Genomic DNA, 16,083 nt, shown 5'->3' on the forward strand with positions numbered 1-16,083 from the left:
CTGGGCCCAAGCTCCAGACCGACTGGTGAGACACCACGCTGGGAGGTCATTGTGGGAAGCCAGAAAGTCACCACACCACATTGGGAGGCCCCTGTGGGAGGAGGCTGCTGCCGGGTTGGGAGGTTGCCAATCTGGGAGTTGTTTGTGGGAGCTGGGAATTGTCACTTGCTGGAGGCGAGGAGTCATCAGAGGCCTTGAGAGCAGAAGGAAGAAAAGCACTGAGAGGAAGAAAAAGAGATGAAAAAGGAGAACAGGGGAAAAAGAATGGGCAGAATGGACAAGCTCTGGCTGGAGAATCCTACTCTGCCTCCATCTTGAACAAATGGCAGAGCAGAATCAATGGGTAAAACAGCCTAACTCTGTTCCTATTTCACATGGTTTCATTTGTACAGTATCAGGGAACCTTCACCCATTACAAAAAAAGCTTTCTCAGACAAAATGCCCATCTTTAATCAGGGAACTACAAGCTAAATTGAAGTTTTCAGCAAGCAAAATCAATAGATATCTATTATCTTATTGCCATGTGCTGCCATCTCCTACCCTCTCACTCCACATCTTTTGAACACAACACTACTTCATGATTTCTCATGTGCAATATTTCTGGAGTTGGATTAATGATATTTAAACATTATATATTTTATGTCAAATGGCAGTAGAAATTTGTATTCATTATATCTGTTTCAATTCAACAGTAGTATATAATTGGTTTGTTTAGGCATTTACCACCGGGCACCATGATTCCATGGGAGCCTCAAGAGATCAAGAAGGAACATGGTCTGAAGGGAATGAAAGCAGATGGCAAGGAAGCTCGATATAATGAACCAGGAGAGATGGCAGCAGTATTGGAAAAGGTTCAAAGACCTCACAGTTTTGCTACGCTCAGCGAATGGCTCTTCATATTATAATGCATTACATGGCACCTCTCACCAATATTCAACATGTCTCATCCCCATCACTCACCCATCAGCAGCTCCTAGTAGCTAGGGCTCAAGTGCCTATGTTTCAATATCCACCTGGTTCTCTGATATCAACTTATAATGCCAGACAAATAGTTGCCCCTCACTCTTCTACATCCCTCTTTTAGTTATGACAGACACAGCACCAAAACAAAGTGCAAGGCAGTCTCAGGCATTCTGCTTCCTATCTTGCAGCATAAGGTCGCACACAATAGAAGGAAGCAGAACAGATGTGCTTGGTGGCAGGTTTGCTGACATCACTTGAGCCCAATGAAAGAGATGGCTCACTGCATCATGTGCCCAACTGCAATATAACTCACTGTGTCTGGGGTTTCACTGGGTAAATTTTGGGTGCTGGTATGTTCCTACTTTAAGGGCTTTCTCAATTTCCATTTCATCCTTGTCTTGATATCTGAGAGTTCTGATGAAAGGTCATTGACCTGAATCATTCACTCTGATTTTCATTACATAGATGCTGCTTGATCTGTTGAGCATTTCCAACACTCTGTTTAAATAAATAAAACAGAGTATTGCTTCACTTTAAATAGTGCTTTAGATCAGCATCAATCCCTTGGTTAGCTTCAAACAGTCAGAAAGGGCCTTAGGACAAGCATTTGCCTCTAAAGTGCCATTCAGTCTCTTTAATGAGTAGCAGCAGGTAACTTAATTGATAATTAGTAGCTTAACAAGACCCTGGGTGGCCATTCCAAACACTGGATTCAACTCTTCTTACCAAGATAAGTTCTGTGCTAAGCCTGGTGTGAAGTGTATTTCAGCAGGAGATCCCATCTTGGCCATTTCTTTGCCACTTTAGTACCTAAAGTGTTTAGTGAAAATCATCCTGTTAGTTCTGGTTTGAAAGAGAAGTTAAAAAAAAGTTACAAGGGCAACCTAGAAATTAGAAACGGTGGTTGTCAGCAAAATCAGCCTGTTTGAATTTCTCCTTATGAGATTGCATTGGTTTGTGGCAGACAGAACAGTCATAGGCTACACTCCGAGAAAGCAGCCCTAGGGATCACTGCATTGAAGAAAGCATGAATATGGAGCAGGAGTTCTTCTCTTGAATCTACATTAAAGTACCCAATTATCAAACCGGGCACTCTGCTGTTGGTAACCAGCCAGCATCTAAATGTTATTCCAGTGCGGCTTTGATTGTTTAGCATCATAGACTAGCATCCATATTCTGCCAATACTATTTTTTCAAATTATGAGACTGGTTAACTTTGCGATAATGATCAAATAATCTTATTTTTTTTTGTAATGACTATTGAGGGATAGATAATCCCAAGATAGCAGGGATAACTCTCCTGCATTTCTTCAAAGTAGTGCCAAAGGAGCTTTGTATTCATTTGATTGAATGTTTCATCTGAAAGCCAGTACCTTGGACAGTGCAGTGCTCCCACAGTACCACACTGCAGTGTCAGCCTAGGTTTTTATACACTGAGAGCCTGGAGTGGAACCTGAACCTTGTGATCCAGAGACATGCGTGCTACCAACTCAACCCCCACTGACACCCATCTTCTCTTGATCCCTGCAACCACTAGTCTCAACTTCCACACTCCTGGGACCTGATCCTGGTGATTCTCAACACTGATCCATCTTAATACTGATCCCAACATGATCCCTATCCAGCCAGTGATTTCATATTCTCCATGATCTCCAAACTCAACCCTCATGATTCTTGGATCTGAACTGATTCATGATCAGCAGTGATCCTAATTCCGCATCCCTAATGGTGAACCATCAGTCCTGATTCCCCCAATATCTCATCTCAAATGTCTTGATTCCTCAGTCCCGATCCATGAATCCCTATTTGGAACCCTCTGTTCACCAATCCCTGATACTGACACTTCTGATTCCTCATCCTGAGTCTAGGCCCGGGAGAAAGTGAGGACTGCAGATGCTGGAGATGTGTTGCTGGAAAAGCGCAGCAGGTCAGGCAGCATCCAAGGAGCAGGAGAATCGACGTTTCGGGCACGAGCCCTTCTTCAGGAATGAGGAAAGTGTGCCAAGCAGGCTAAGATAAAAGGTAGGGAGGAGCGACTTGGGGGAGGGGCGTTGGAAATGCGATAGGTGGAAGGAGGTTAAGGTGAGGGTGATAGGCCGGAGTGGGGGTGGGGGCGGAGAGGTCAGGGAGAAGATTGCAGGTTAGGAGGGCGGTGTTAAGATGTGCCCGAAATGTCGATTCTCCTGCTCCTTGAATGCTGCCTGACCTACTGCGCTTTTCCAGCAACACATTTTCAGCTCTAGGCCCGGGCCCCTACTATCACTCATATTGTAGAAAAGGCAAACTCTTTGAGGGTCTACCACTGATTCATTTCAACATGAACAGCAGGATATTCTTTGGATAGCCTTTGAACAGTTGCCCAGATATCTAACTGGAAGTGCCCTTTCTCTAGACCCAGTTTTCCTTCCCAAGTTGGAGCAATGGCTGGAAAATATCCGGGCTCTGTAAAGCCAACCGCTTAAAAAGAGCCAGCCACACTTTTGATTTACAGTTTGGGAGCAGGGAAGGTGGACTGGATTTGGAGAAAAGTTTAAAAGGTTGATGGTTCCCGAGTTGTGTAGAGTGGAAAGCCTGCCTCAGGACACCGGCACTGTCATCAAAGTTTAATGATGAGGATTAAAAAATAATATATCCCCATCTGCTCACTCCCGTTCATCTTAACATGCACCCTTGCCCTGTTCATGCCACCCTGAGCTATCCTACCCATCCCATGACCCAGCATGCCCCCATGTCACCTTGTACTTATTTATCAATCTCCCACATCATGCCCATGCCTCTCTGTGCCCTCAATCATTCCCATGGTCTTATGTACCCTCTGTGCTAACTCCTTCTAATCTAAGCCAGCTCATACCCGTTTCACACCACGTTTTGCCCCTTCTTCTCCATGTCATCTAACCTATATCCACATGAGGAAACCTCAGAAGGTATGCTGATAGTGTTTATTGATCATGTCACTAGTTGTGAAAACACGCTCATGAATAAAAATGAGTCGTACGTTGAAATCCCTTACGAAAGCAAACATTTCACTTAAGTTCTTAAATCTTAAGTGTTTAATCCCTTATGGTCAAAAGCATTTCCATTCATTAAACCACAAGAGCAGTCCATCAAAATATTAGCTTGTTTGGCACCCCATTGTGAAGAGAACAATCTGGGACATTATTCAGGCAGCACAAATCCCAGAATTGGATTTTATGTGTTTCATTCGGTCATAGCAAGGGGAACAGATACATAGAAACACCACCACCTGAAAGGTCCCTACAAGTTGCTCACCATCCTGACTTGGAAATATATCATTGCTCTTCATGTCACTGGGGCAAAAGCCTGGACAGTAAAGTGAGTCTACCTACAGCACATAGACTGCAATGTTTCAAGGAGGCAGCTCACCATTTTCTTCTCAAGGGCAACTAGAAATGGGCAATAAATGCGGGCCTATCCAGAGAAACCCATGTCCAATGAATGAAATTTAAAAAAAGACATTGTTAATTTAAATTGTACTCATTAGCAAGCATACTCAGATTGCCACTATGTCCATTCCTCTTTTACATTCATACTGAGCTCCACCTTTATACCCAGAAGTTCTGATCCTTGCACCATCAGGAATGTGGGAGTCAGATCATCTCAGTTCCCTTATAGTGCAGGATAGTCAGAGGAAATCAAGCCATTGCTCCTTTTGCAGTGGTTAGCATGTTCTTGGAGTTAAATGCTCAGCAGTACAGCTGCAGCAGCTAGGAGTTATTATGTAAAGCATGTGTCGGGCTAGGACAGCAGTTGGTTAAGGGGTTTGGTTGTCAGGTGAGTAGGGCACCAAGATGTGTAGAGCACCAAGTACTGCAAAGTGAGAAGGGACCCAGCTGTTTAGGATTCCATGTATGGAAGATATAATCAAAACGAGGTGCCCGGTGGGTAGCATGCTAGTTGGGTAGAGTACCAGTTAAGTAAGGTGCCAGCTGAATAGGATTCGACGGGGGTAAGGTGCCAGATAAGCAGGGTGTCAGGTAAGTAGAGTATCAGTTGAGTTGGAAGTGTCCCTGAGGGTTGGCGTTTGGGGAGGGGGGAATGGCGGGGAGGGGCTGGTAGATAACTGGGTAGTGGACAATGGTAATAGCATATCAGAGCTGGTGTTGGTGGAGGGCTATCAAACCTGTCAGTGCGAAGGGGAGGGTTCTGGTCCTGGAGGCAGTTGGGTTTTGGGGCTGGGCGAGTGGTGGGGGTTCTTGGGGCTGTGTGTCAGAGCTGGCAGATGGGCGTGATTTTGTGTCGTGGGATGGGCTGGAAACCTGGCATGGGAGTCGGTTGGTTGGAGTGATTATCAGTGGTCCTGTGGTTGGGGGAGGGAGGGGTATAAAGGATCAGCAAGGTGTAGTTTGGGGTAGGTGGCAAGTTTGGTGTCAACAAAATAGTTAGAGGAATTATACTAGTTTATTGATTGACTAACTATTCCTGGTTAATATTAATTTAATGGATGTGAAACTTTTGTAATTCCCCAAAGTAAAGTGCTTATTGCAGAGAGTTCCAGTCACAGGAGAATTGCTCATTGGAATATTCAATTTCCCAGGGTATGTCACAGTGTCCTGACATTTGTATTGCTGAAACAACTCTCTGCCTCTAGCATATCCCGATCATTGTGTTCTTGGGCAGCTCTGTACCAGCCCAGATGAGTTTATACACATTTTACAAGTAAGTATGCTTTTTTACAATTGCAAAGGTGACCATACCGCAACCCAAGACTAGAATCAAAGGAACACCTTACTTTTCCAAAAGGGAGAAATATAAACCATTTCTCCAGCCTTTATCCCTCACTCACTTTCAGCCCCAAAGTATCCCCAAACCCCACTCACACTAACCCAACCAACCTAATGTCCTCTACCTCCCTTCAATACCCCCTCATGTCCCTATGCCAACAGTGCCCCCTCCACCCACTATACTTGCATTGTCCATCTACAATGGCTATCCATTGGGCATCCCCATGTACCCATGCAAAGTAGAACCAAATTTAATGCCATTAATTAAAGTTCTATTTGCAGACTTCAGTCTATTGTGAAAAGTACTTTCATTCAAAAAAAAATACACATATTTACACTTTTTGACTTGTTGATATTTCTGGCAGCTCTTGTTGACATCGCTAGACAGATTCTGAAGGGAAAAAGTGAGGACTGCAGATGCTGGAGATCAGAGCTTAAAAATGTGTTGCTGGAAAAGCACAGCAGGTCAGGCAGCATCAAAGGAGTGAGGACTGCAGATGCTGGAATTCCTGAAGAAGAGCTTATGCCCGAAACGTCAATTAAAATCTTTTGATGCTGCCTGACCTGCTGCGCTTTTCCAGCAACACATTTTTAAGTTTTAGATTCTGAAGGGGCTTGACAGGGTAGAAACTGATGCGATTTTTCCTCTAGCTGAAGACCGTGTATATTTCAATGGAATAGTGTAGAATGGGGTGAGAAACCTGTTGGAGTAAAATATGGTTGGATCCTGAGGGATCTGAATTTCACCAAAAGATCTAATTCCCTGCATCCTCCAAGAACCTTCCACAATTCCATAGCCCTTCACCAGTGGAATTTCACAGGGAATAGCTTGCATTATGATTTAGCAATACCAAATCAACCTGCTGAGATGTGGCCAAATTTCTCTCAAGGTTAAGAAGGAAGGGTACTCAGCTTTCCCATAGCTCTGTGCAGTGAAACTTGTTGACTTGTCAGTCAAGTGAAAATATTGGAGCTATTTGTACTCCAAGATCCAATGCCATAGTCTTTAAAATTGAACTTGAAACTGTGTTAAGAGTGATGACTGCTTTGAGGCATTGACTCCTTGACCATTCATTTTCATTCTGTCATTTAACACAGAACTCACAGAAGAATTCTTATAAATGGAGCTCGCAGAGTCAGTTTTGTAGCAAAAGTGAGAGATGAAGATCGAAAATTGGAGTTGCTACATTGTAAAAGTTTAATCTATGTCTTCAAGACCTGTTATTAGAGAATGAGAGCCTGAATCCCTGATATATTTTACTGTTTAGATCAGTCTTATGTTAATAATGAGTAATTAGATTCAAACATGTGAAAAATCTTTACTGTATATACAATCCATCCACAATCCACCATACTGGGGAATAGAAGTTGGATAGTGCCAGCCTGATTATGGCATGAACTAGGTGTTAGGAATTCCCTTTGTATCAGAGTCATGTAGGTCAACTGCTAAACAGATGTGCTTTGCACCATGTTGTACCTGAGAACAGGTGCTACATACAGGTATACCAATTTCAGGAATGCAAAAACCTCAAGTACAAGCCTCGACTGAGGACATGTTTCAAAGAATTGAGGACAAGTGACAAATTCAAGCTGCAAATATTAGAATTACGAACAGCATGGAATTCTGTAGCCAAGAAACTGTGAGCAATAATTAATGGTACCAGACCAATTAAAACACTAATGATTTCTCCTTTATAGCAAGTTCATGCCTATCAATAAACTCGATAATTATTTGTGCAAAATCATTATTGTGTCTTGCAAATATCCAACATGAACTAATATTCAACATCCCCAATGAACTATGGAAATAATTACAATATTTTCATTACTGGAACAAATAGGCCCAAATAGTGTTATTTGCAATATAAAATAATTTTACAATATTATACAATAAAAGGTTTGCATTCAATTGAATTAAAACGTAAGTACTCAATTATTGTGAAGCAATATAGATGTCGTACCTAGAAAATGGACACTATTTCATCACAAGTGGATTAACAAAGATATAGCTGACATCTGACCTACATTTGAGATCCAGAATCAAATTACATGATATTCCTAGACTAACTTCATAGTGAGAACTATCAGGCACTTACAATTGCTGACAAGCCACACCAAAGCCAGCATTAGTCAGGGGTAAAGAGCACACATTCCTTCTGTCATGTATATGGATGTGTAACAGCATTGTAATTCTTTTCTGTCTTCAGTTTGAGACTAGCAGACCTCTCACCCAGCATAAGCACAGAGGAGCCAGAGGCCTGGAGAGTGACTCCACATTGCTTATCTAATTGTATCCTAGCAGCAGTGCACAGAGGGAGATGGGTTTGCTCTGTTTTTATAACAAAGATTTTGAGATAAATCCTTTCAAGTCATCTTCATTGATAATGCACGGTCTGCTCTGCACCACAGAGTACAGTTGATTTGTCGAACCAGAAGGGCTGGCTTAATCTTGATGTTCCACTTTAATGGAATCTAAAACCTTTACTTGAATTCCAGCTGTCTGCAGTAAACCAGATTTCCCTTCAAAAACAAACAGCACTTGAGCCAGCCATGTTAGTCTGGGATTAAAGTACTGACTTTGATGTATGGCGTGTGTCTTTCTCTCTGCTCAATCATCCCAATATTTCAAAGCATCTGGTACTGTTTTTCTGGAACGGAGATCAGCGCTGTTACATTGGATCCAGGACAAGAAAGACTAAACTTAAACACTGGATTGAATAGATGCCAATATTGTTCTTAAAGACCTCTGGTCTGGGTATTGAAATTAAAAACTTTGAACTTTACATTTTTCCCTTTCACTCCAGATTTCCCTATCTGCTCCTCCCTCCAGTTTTATTTCATTTTTTCCTTGTTTTGAGCTTTTTTTTTGCATGTGCTTTTCTATTAGTTAGCTGTTTTTTATACCTTTAAGGGGTAACTTTGCAAAATTGCCACCCACCTGGAGAATTTTAGCTTGCTCCTCAGTATTTCACATTAAATTCAAGATGGGATTCCACTTGCTGTCACGCACATCAGTGAGGCAAAGTTAAGATTGAAAGATGCAATCTCCTCAAATAAGCCTTTCCTTTGAACTGCTTTCACTACATTACTGAGGTGACGCTTATATATCATTTGAAGGCTTCCAACCTCTTTCAGTCTTCTTGTTTGCTGGATATTGAACCTGTTACATCAGTGCAACACATTTAAGTTAAATATCACACAACACCAGGGTACAGTCCAACAGGTTTATTTGGAAGCACTAACTCTCAGAGCACTGCTCCATCATCAGGTGATGATCTTAACCTTCACGACCACCTGATGAAGGAGCAGCGCTCCGAAAGTTAGTGCCTCCAAATAAACCTATTGGACTATACCCTGGTGTTGTATGATTTTTAACTGTGTCCACCCCAGTCCAACACTGGCACCATCAAGTCACATTTAAGTTTATATACCTTATAGACTTTACATTTGACTTCAATACACTATTCTCCTCACCATTTTATTTGAAAGTGAATAAGCTTCCTTATCTTCCACTTTCTATTTCTGAAATCTACAACAGCATCAACCAACTGGAGTCAATTTCATGTCAAATTGACCTAAAGCACTTCAAAGAGGTTCAAGGAACTGCATGAATATTTAGCCAGACAAAATATGAAGGAGGGTAACCAAAGGTTCAGTCAAAATGTTGATCTTAAAAAGTGGCTGTATCATCTATTGTGGTCAAGTTCACTATAATAATCACCCAATATCCACACACATGCATTGCTTGGGAAAACTCTGGTAATTTTTGTTTTTCCCTAGACTGGACAAGCCAAGTCCTTATGTTCCTTGTTAATTTTCATTCCTGATTTTCATTTCTTTTCCTTGTTTTACAGCACTTTCAAAATACAATTAAACTTGCTGTGTTTCTCTCAGGCTACCTTCCTCAGGATGATTGATTGTAATAGGGGACTCTCTAGTCTGTGGCATAGACAAACATTTCTGTGGCCATCAGCAAGACATCAGGATAGTGTATTGTCTCCCTCGTGCCAGGATAAAAGATATCTCAGAGAGGGTACAGAATATTCTGAAAGGAGAGAGTGACCAGCATGAAGTCATTGTGCACATTGGTATCAATGACGTAGAAAGAGAAAGAGACAAGGTTCTGAAGAGAGAATATAGAAAACTAGACAAGAGGTTAAAAAGTAGGGTCTTCAAAGGTAGTGATATCTGAACTATTACTGGTGTCAAGTGCTAGTAAGACTGGGGATAGAGGATAGAACAGATGAATGTGTGGCTGAAGAGCTGATGCAAGGGGCGATGATTCATATTTTTGGATCATTGGGATGTCTTCAAGGGAACAAATGGCCTGGATATGAAGGACGGGTTACACCTGAATTGGAAGGGAACCACCTGGCAGGGAGATTTTCTAGTGTTACTCGAGAGGCTTTAAATAGTGGGCGGGGTGGGGAGAGCAAAGTGATTGTGAGAAAAGAGGAAAGGCTGCGACTGATTTTGTAAGTAAGGGGAGCAAGTTAAATAGTCAAGGTAGACCAGAGCTTGGCAGAGAACGAGATAAGACTGATAAATTAAACTGCATTTCCTTCAATGCAAGAGGCCTGACAGGTAAGGCAGATGAATGTAGAGAATGGGTTGGGAACATGGGCCTGGGATATCATAGCTATTAGAGTAATGTGGCTCAGGGGTGCTGAAGACTGGCATCTTAATGTTCTAGATGCTATAGGAAGAATAGATAGGGAGGCAGGAGAGGAAGGGAGTGATGTTTTTGATTAGGGATAATATTACTGTATTTAGGGAGGATATTCCTGGGAGATCATCCAGTGAAGTTATATGGGTGCAAATGAGAAGGAAAAAAGGATGATCACTTTGTTGGGATTGTATTATAGGCCCCCAATAATCAGTGGGAAATTAAGAAGCAAAGATGTAAGATGATCTCAGATATCTGTAAGAATAATAGGATTTTAATGGTTGGGCATTCTAAATTCCCAGACATAACCTGGGACTGTTACAGTATTAAGGGCTTGGATGGGGAGGAATTTATTAAGTGAATATAAGAAAACTTCCTTATTCAGTATGTGGATATACCTATTCGAGAAGGAACAAAGCCTGACCTTTCTCTTGGGAAATAAGGCAGGGGAAATTACTCAAGTTTCGCTGGGAGGCGTACTTTGGGGCAAGTGAACATAATTCAATTGGTTTTAAAATAGTTATAGAAAAGGATAGAACTGATCAAACAGTTTAAGTTCTAAATTAGAGTAAGGCCAATTTAGATGATATCAGACAGGAACTTTCAGAAGTTGATTGGGGAGGCTTTTCGCAGGTAAAGGAACAGTTGGGAAGTAGAAGGCCTTTATAAGGAAGGTAAAGAGAGTTCAGAGACAATATGTTCCTGTTAGTGTGAAGCGCAAGGCTGGTAGGTGTAGGGAATGCTGAATTCCTGGAGAAGCTGACGCTCTGGTAAAGAAAAAAAGATACCTATGTCAGGTACAGATAGCACGGATCAAGTGAACCCTAGAGGAGTGTAAGGGCAGTAGGAGTATATTTATGAGGGAAATCAGGAGGACAGAGAGGGGATATGAGATAGTTTTGGCAAATAGAATTAAGGAGAATCCAAAGAGATTCTACAAATACACTACATAAAACTGATAAATTAAACTGCATTTATATTTAGCCATTTATATTTTAAGAACAAAAGAGTAACTAGGGAGAAAATAGGGCTCCTTAAAGATCAATGTGGCCATTTATGTGTGGAACCACAGGAGATGGGTGGGATACTAAACAAATGTTCTTGTCAGTAACTATGTGGAGAAGGACATGGAAGCTAGGGAACTTAGGGAAATAAACAATGATGTTTTATAAAGAGTTCATATTACAGAAGAGGGAATGCTGGAGGTCTTAAAATGCATAAAGGTAGATAAGTGCCCCCCAATCTGATCAGGTGTTGCCCAGAATTTTGTGGCAAGCGAGGGAAGAGATTGCTGGGCCCATTGCTGAGATATTTGTATCATTGACAGCTACAGATGAGGTGTCAGAAGACTGGAGGTTGGCTAATGTGGTGTCATTATTTAAGAAAGATGGTAAGGAAGAACTAGGGAACTACAGAGTGGTAAGCCTTTAGTCACTGTTGGAGGGGATTCTAAGGGACAGGATTTACATACATTTGGAATGTCAAGGACTGATTAGGGATAGTCAACATGGCTTTGTGTGTGGGAAATCATGTCTCACAAACTTGATTGAGAATTTTTGAAGAAGTGATGAAGGCAGAGTGGTAGACATTTTCTGTATGGACTTCAGCAAAGCATTCCCCAAGGTTTTGCAGGGTAGACTGGTTAATGAGGTTAGATCACATGAGTTCCAGAAGAGCAAGCCAATTGATTATAAAACTGGCTTGAAGGTAGGAGACACAGGTTGATAGTAGAGTGTTGTTTTTCAGACTGGAGACCTGTGACCAACGGCATGCTGTAAGGTTTGGTTCTGGGCCCACTGCTTTTCATCATTTTATATGAATTATTTCAATGAGAATATAGGAGGTATGGTTAGTAAGTTTGCAGACAACATCAAAATAGATGGTGTAGTGGACAGTGAAGAAGGTTATCTCAGAGTACAACAGGAGCTTGGTAGATGGGCCAATGAGCCGAGAAGTGGCAGATGACGTTTCATTTAGATAAATGTGAGGTGTTGCATTTTGGAAAGGTAGATCAGGGCAGGACTTATACACTTAATTGTCAGGTCCTGGGGAGTGTTGCTGAACAAAGAGACCTAGGGGTGCAGTACATAGTTTCTTGAAAGTTGAGTTGCAGGTAGATACGGTGATGAAGAAGGTGTTTGACAATTTCAACTCAGCACAGTGTCCAACATAAGGCTACAATGGACAACATTTGCTAAATAATCCAGAGAGTGCAAAGAATTAAGCTAACAACTGACTTAGGATTGTCAGTTGGGTTCATAGTGTCGTGCAATTTTGTGTACTAGAAGCTACAAATATTAAGATGCAGGGCCGCATACTTACAAACAGAGAGAACATGTAAAGATCGCTCTGCTGTAACGCGCATTTCATTAATAGAAATTCACTGTAATGCGATTGACGAGTTGGAGACACTATTTCTAAAGCGCAAACTTTAAAAGCGTGTATTGGTTATAACATGATTCCCAGTCAATTATTTTAAATGGTGCTACTATTACATGATTTTCTTATAACTTGGGGTTGCATGAGTACAGAACTACCACGTTATAGCAGAACCGACTGTACATACACAATCTTCGAGGAGAAAGTGAGGTCTAAAGATGCTGGAGATCAGAGCTGAAAATGTGTTGCTGGAAAAGTGCAGCAAGTCAGGCAGCATCCAAGGAACAGGAGATTCGACGTTTCGGGCATAAGCCTGGATGCTGCCTGACCTGCTGCGCTTTTCCAGCAACACATTTTCAGTACATACACAATGCCTGTTTCAACATAACAGTAAAGGCAAGATTAAAATTGTAGGCAAAGTCAACCTGCCTGCTTATAATATAAACAAAAATTAGCAGTTAAGTCGAAGTTATCCTTAACTGATGGATCATCAATAGCAATATCCCTACTAATTAGCATTCACTTGCCAAAAACAATCAACACTGCTCTCATGCCATTTAAATGTTGTTTTCCTTTTGCACCAGTGTATCTTGTGAATTATTCTGATGAGTACAAGGCAAAACATTTTGACAAATGTGTCTTCTATCAGTAATTATTACATTCCATACATTGTAATGTCAGGTCTTTCAGCAAGATATTTATGTATCAAAGTAGCAATAACAACAGAGCAACTGGATCAGCAGAGTCCAAATTTCCTCATTTAACTGTGCAGCAATAGGTTGCTGTACAATCTACACCTAATAAAGAGAAGTATTGTCAGCCTCACCATACTCCTATCACAGAATCCAGCATAATGTGCCTAGCTGCATACTCTCTTTCTAGTTACACAGTGCTTTTGCTTTTAGTTGCTCTTTGAGTGTGGGTGGTACTGGCAACGCCACTTTTATTTCTGTTGTAAGGAAATAGTGAGCTTTCCTAAAACGGGGATCGTCAGAGGCACCTAATTCCGCTTCCTAGCCCAATGGGTTACACAGTCCCCTCGCTCTACTTTGAAAATGCTTATCCCTAAATAATTTAGTCATTCCATCCGTGGTAGTAATTAAGTTGAAGTCACAAGATAACGTGTTAATATCACATCATATATTAATTTCAGCTAGATCGTTTCACACATTTATTTATCAATGTTTTCCATGAAGATGCACTTTTGATGTGCTTCACAACTGGTATCTGAAATAATGACAGAAATATAAAAAAAGAGATGCCTCAGTTCGTTTAGCTTGTAACTGAATGTTTTGTCCTTTTTGTTGTATTGAAGTTACTATCCACTTGCTGAAGAACCTGATTATTAGTCTTGCAGCAACCCATTAAGATCAGTTAAATATATTTTAAAATGTAACAAAATAAATACATGATTTCTAGTTAGCACTGCAGGAAGCAGCCATTCATATGTTGCCAACATTTTCCAGTCAAGGTCAGTTTAAGGTTAAACTACAACCTATTTTAAAACAGAATGTACACCTGAAAATCATTACCAGAGCAGCACAATTTCGATACAAAGTCAGCTTCATAGTTTGCACCTACTGCCTTCTTCCACTCATCAATCCATCAATCAACAATACCCAATCAATTAACTGCTAGTCTGCTAAAGCTCCCAATATAATGCACACCTCAGTCATCAGCTAAAAGCTTCTGTTGTAGCACTAGCTACAATCTCGACACTCTCAATGCTTTACTGTGTGAGTGAAATAAGATGCACGTAGCTTTTCTTAAATCAACACTATCTTATTGTATACGATTTTTATGAGATTTTGCTCAACTAAGAGTTCTAAATCATTTATTTTTAGAAAGAAATGTTTAATTAAAATAGAAACTATAGCGATGTAGAAAGGACACCACTTTAACAAGGCATCAAGTAACTAACAGCAACACTGCCACAAATGTACATGAAATATGTGCTCACTGCCCTTTATATATTTTGTGTCTTGACATTGGTAGATCACCAAAATGATTTTCAATAAGAACAGTACTACTGGTGTATTCCTAATGGGAGGCTTCTAATCAGGAACAGCAAAAATGCATTGACTTTATCCCAATATATGTTGCATTTAAAAATAGAATATCTTTAGACAACTCTTCCACAGTTTTTCAAGTCTGGACATATTATTGGGTTAAGAACAACTGAACTGAAACAGATTTGCTCTTTTGGCAACTTTGATCATTAAAAAAAACAGACTTACAAAGGCTGACTTCCAATTACAAGCATATCTTTTCATTGCTAAACAGAAATCTAATCCTTGAAAATGACTTCCAAGATGCGTGTACACATCTCCAACAGCAAGTGTGCTGGGTATCACTTGGTAAATGGGGTTACGCATGCACCCTTAATGGTCTTGGGTAGCATGCAAGGCAAGGACAGCATGATGAAAATCAGAGAATAAACCTGATATGATGTTCTGAAGAAAGGTCACTGAACCCGAAATGTTAACTCTACCTTCTCTCCACAGATGTTGCCAGACCTGCTGAACTTTTCCAACAATTTCTGTATTTGTTCCTAATTTGATGGTAATGCTGCCTTTGTCAAATGCTAGGATCCAGATTATGCCCTGTTATAACCTTGTAGAACTGATCATAACATTAGACAGAATGAAAGATTACCCACTTGTGACATTTAAAGGGAACATGAGCTGCTGCATATACTAGTGTAAAAATTGAATTTTTGAGACCAACTTTATAGGTCGAAAAGCATGAGACTGGCTTATTCATGAGTAATGTTTTTAAAAGATATGTACGCTTAATTTCAATCCAAAACAAAACCCACTGTGAAGTCATCTTGTTGAATACTTCATTTTATAACATTAAACAATATATCCATTTCATTCAACACAGTACAAATAACTTCAGGACAGAACTTGCATACCACTTGAAAAAGATATATTTTGCTTAAGCTTTTCATCTTTCACTCATCAGGACGTTTTGACATTAAGTTTTTTTTAACAATATAAGTATATACGATAAGGAGTTAACTGCAACGCCGTCATGTTGAAATCCTTGTTTGGCTGGGAGATTGTTGGTAGATTGAGGGGGATTCTTTAAAATCCCTCATGTATATTTAAATAAATGAACTGTTGTAATTACTGTTAAGTAATTGGTAATCACAACTTGGTTTGATCCCTGAAAATCTAGAGTTGATTTGACATGAAGATCATGAAAGATTATGTGTTTTTTGTAGGTTTTTTTGCAAAGTTGAGTTTATATGAGCATATGCAAGTGCATACAGGTTAAGTGTTGCATCATTTCTTCTGGCTGCGTGTACATTTGTCCAATTTTTTTGAA

The sequence above is a fragment of the Hemiscyllium ocellatum genome, chromosome 5 (genome assembly GCF_020745735.1).
Source record: "Hemiscyllium ocellatum isolate sHemOce1 chromosome 5, sHemOce1.pat.X.cur, whole genome shotgun sequence".
Taxonomy (NCBI): domain Eukaryota; kingdom Metazoa; phylum Chordata; class Chondrichthyes; order Orectolobiformes; family Hemiscylliidae; genus Hemiscyllium; species Hemiscyllium ocellatum.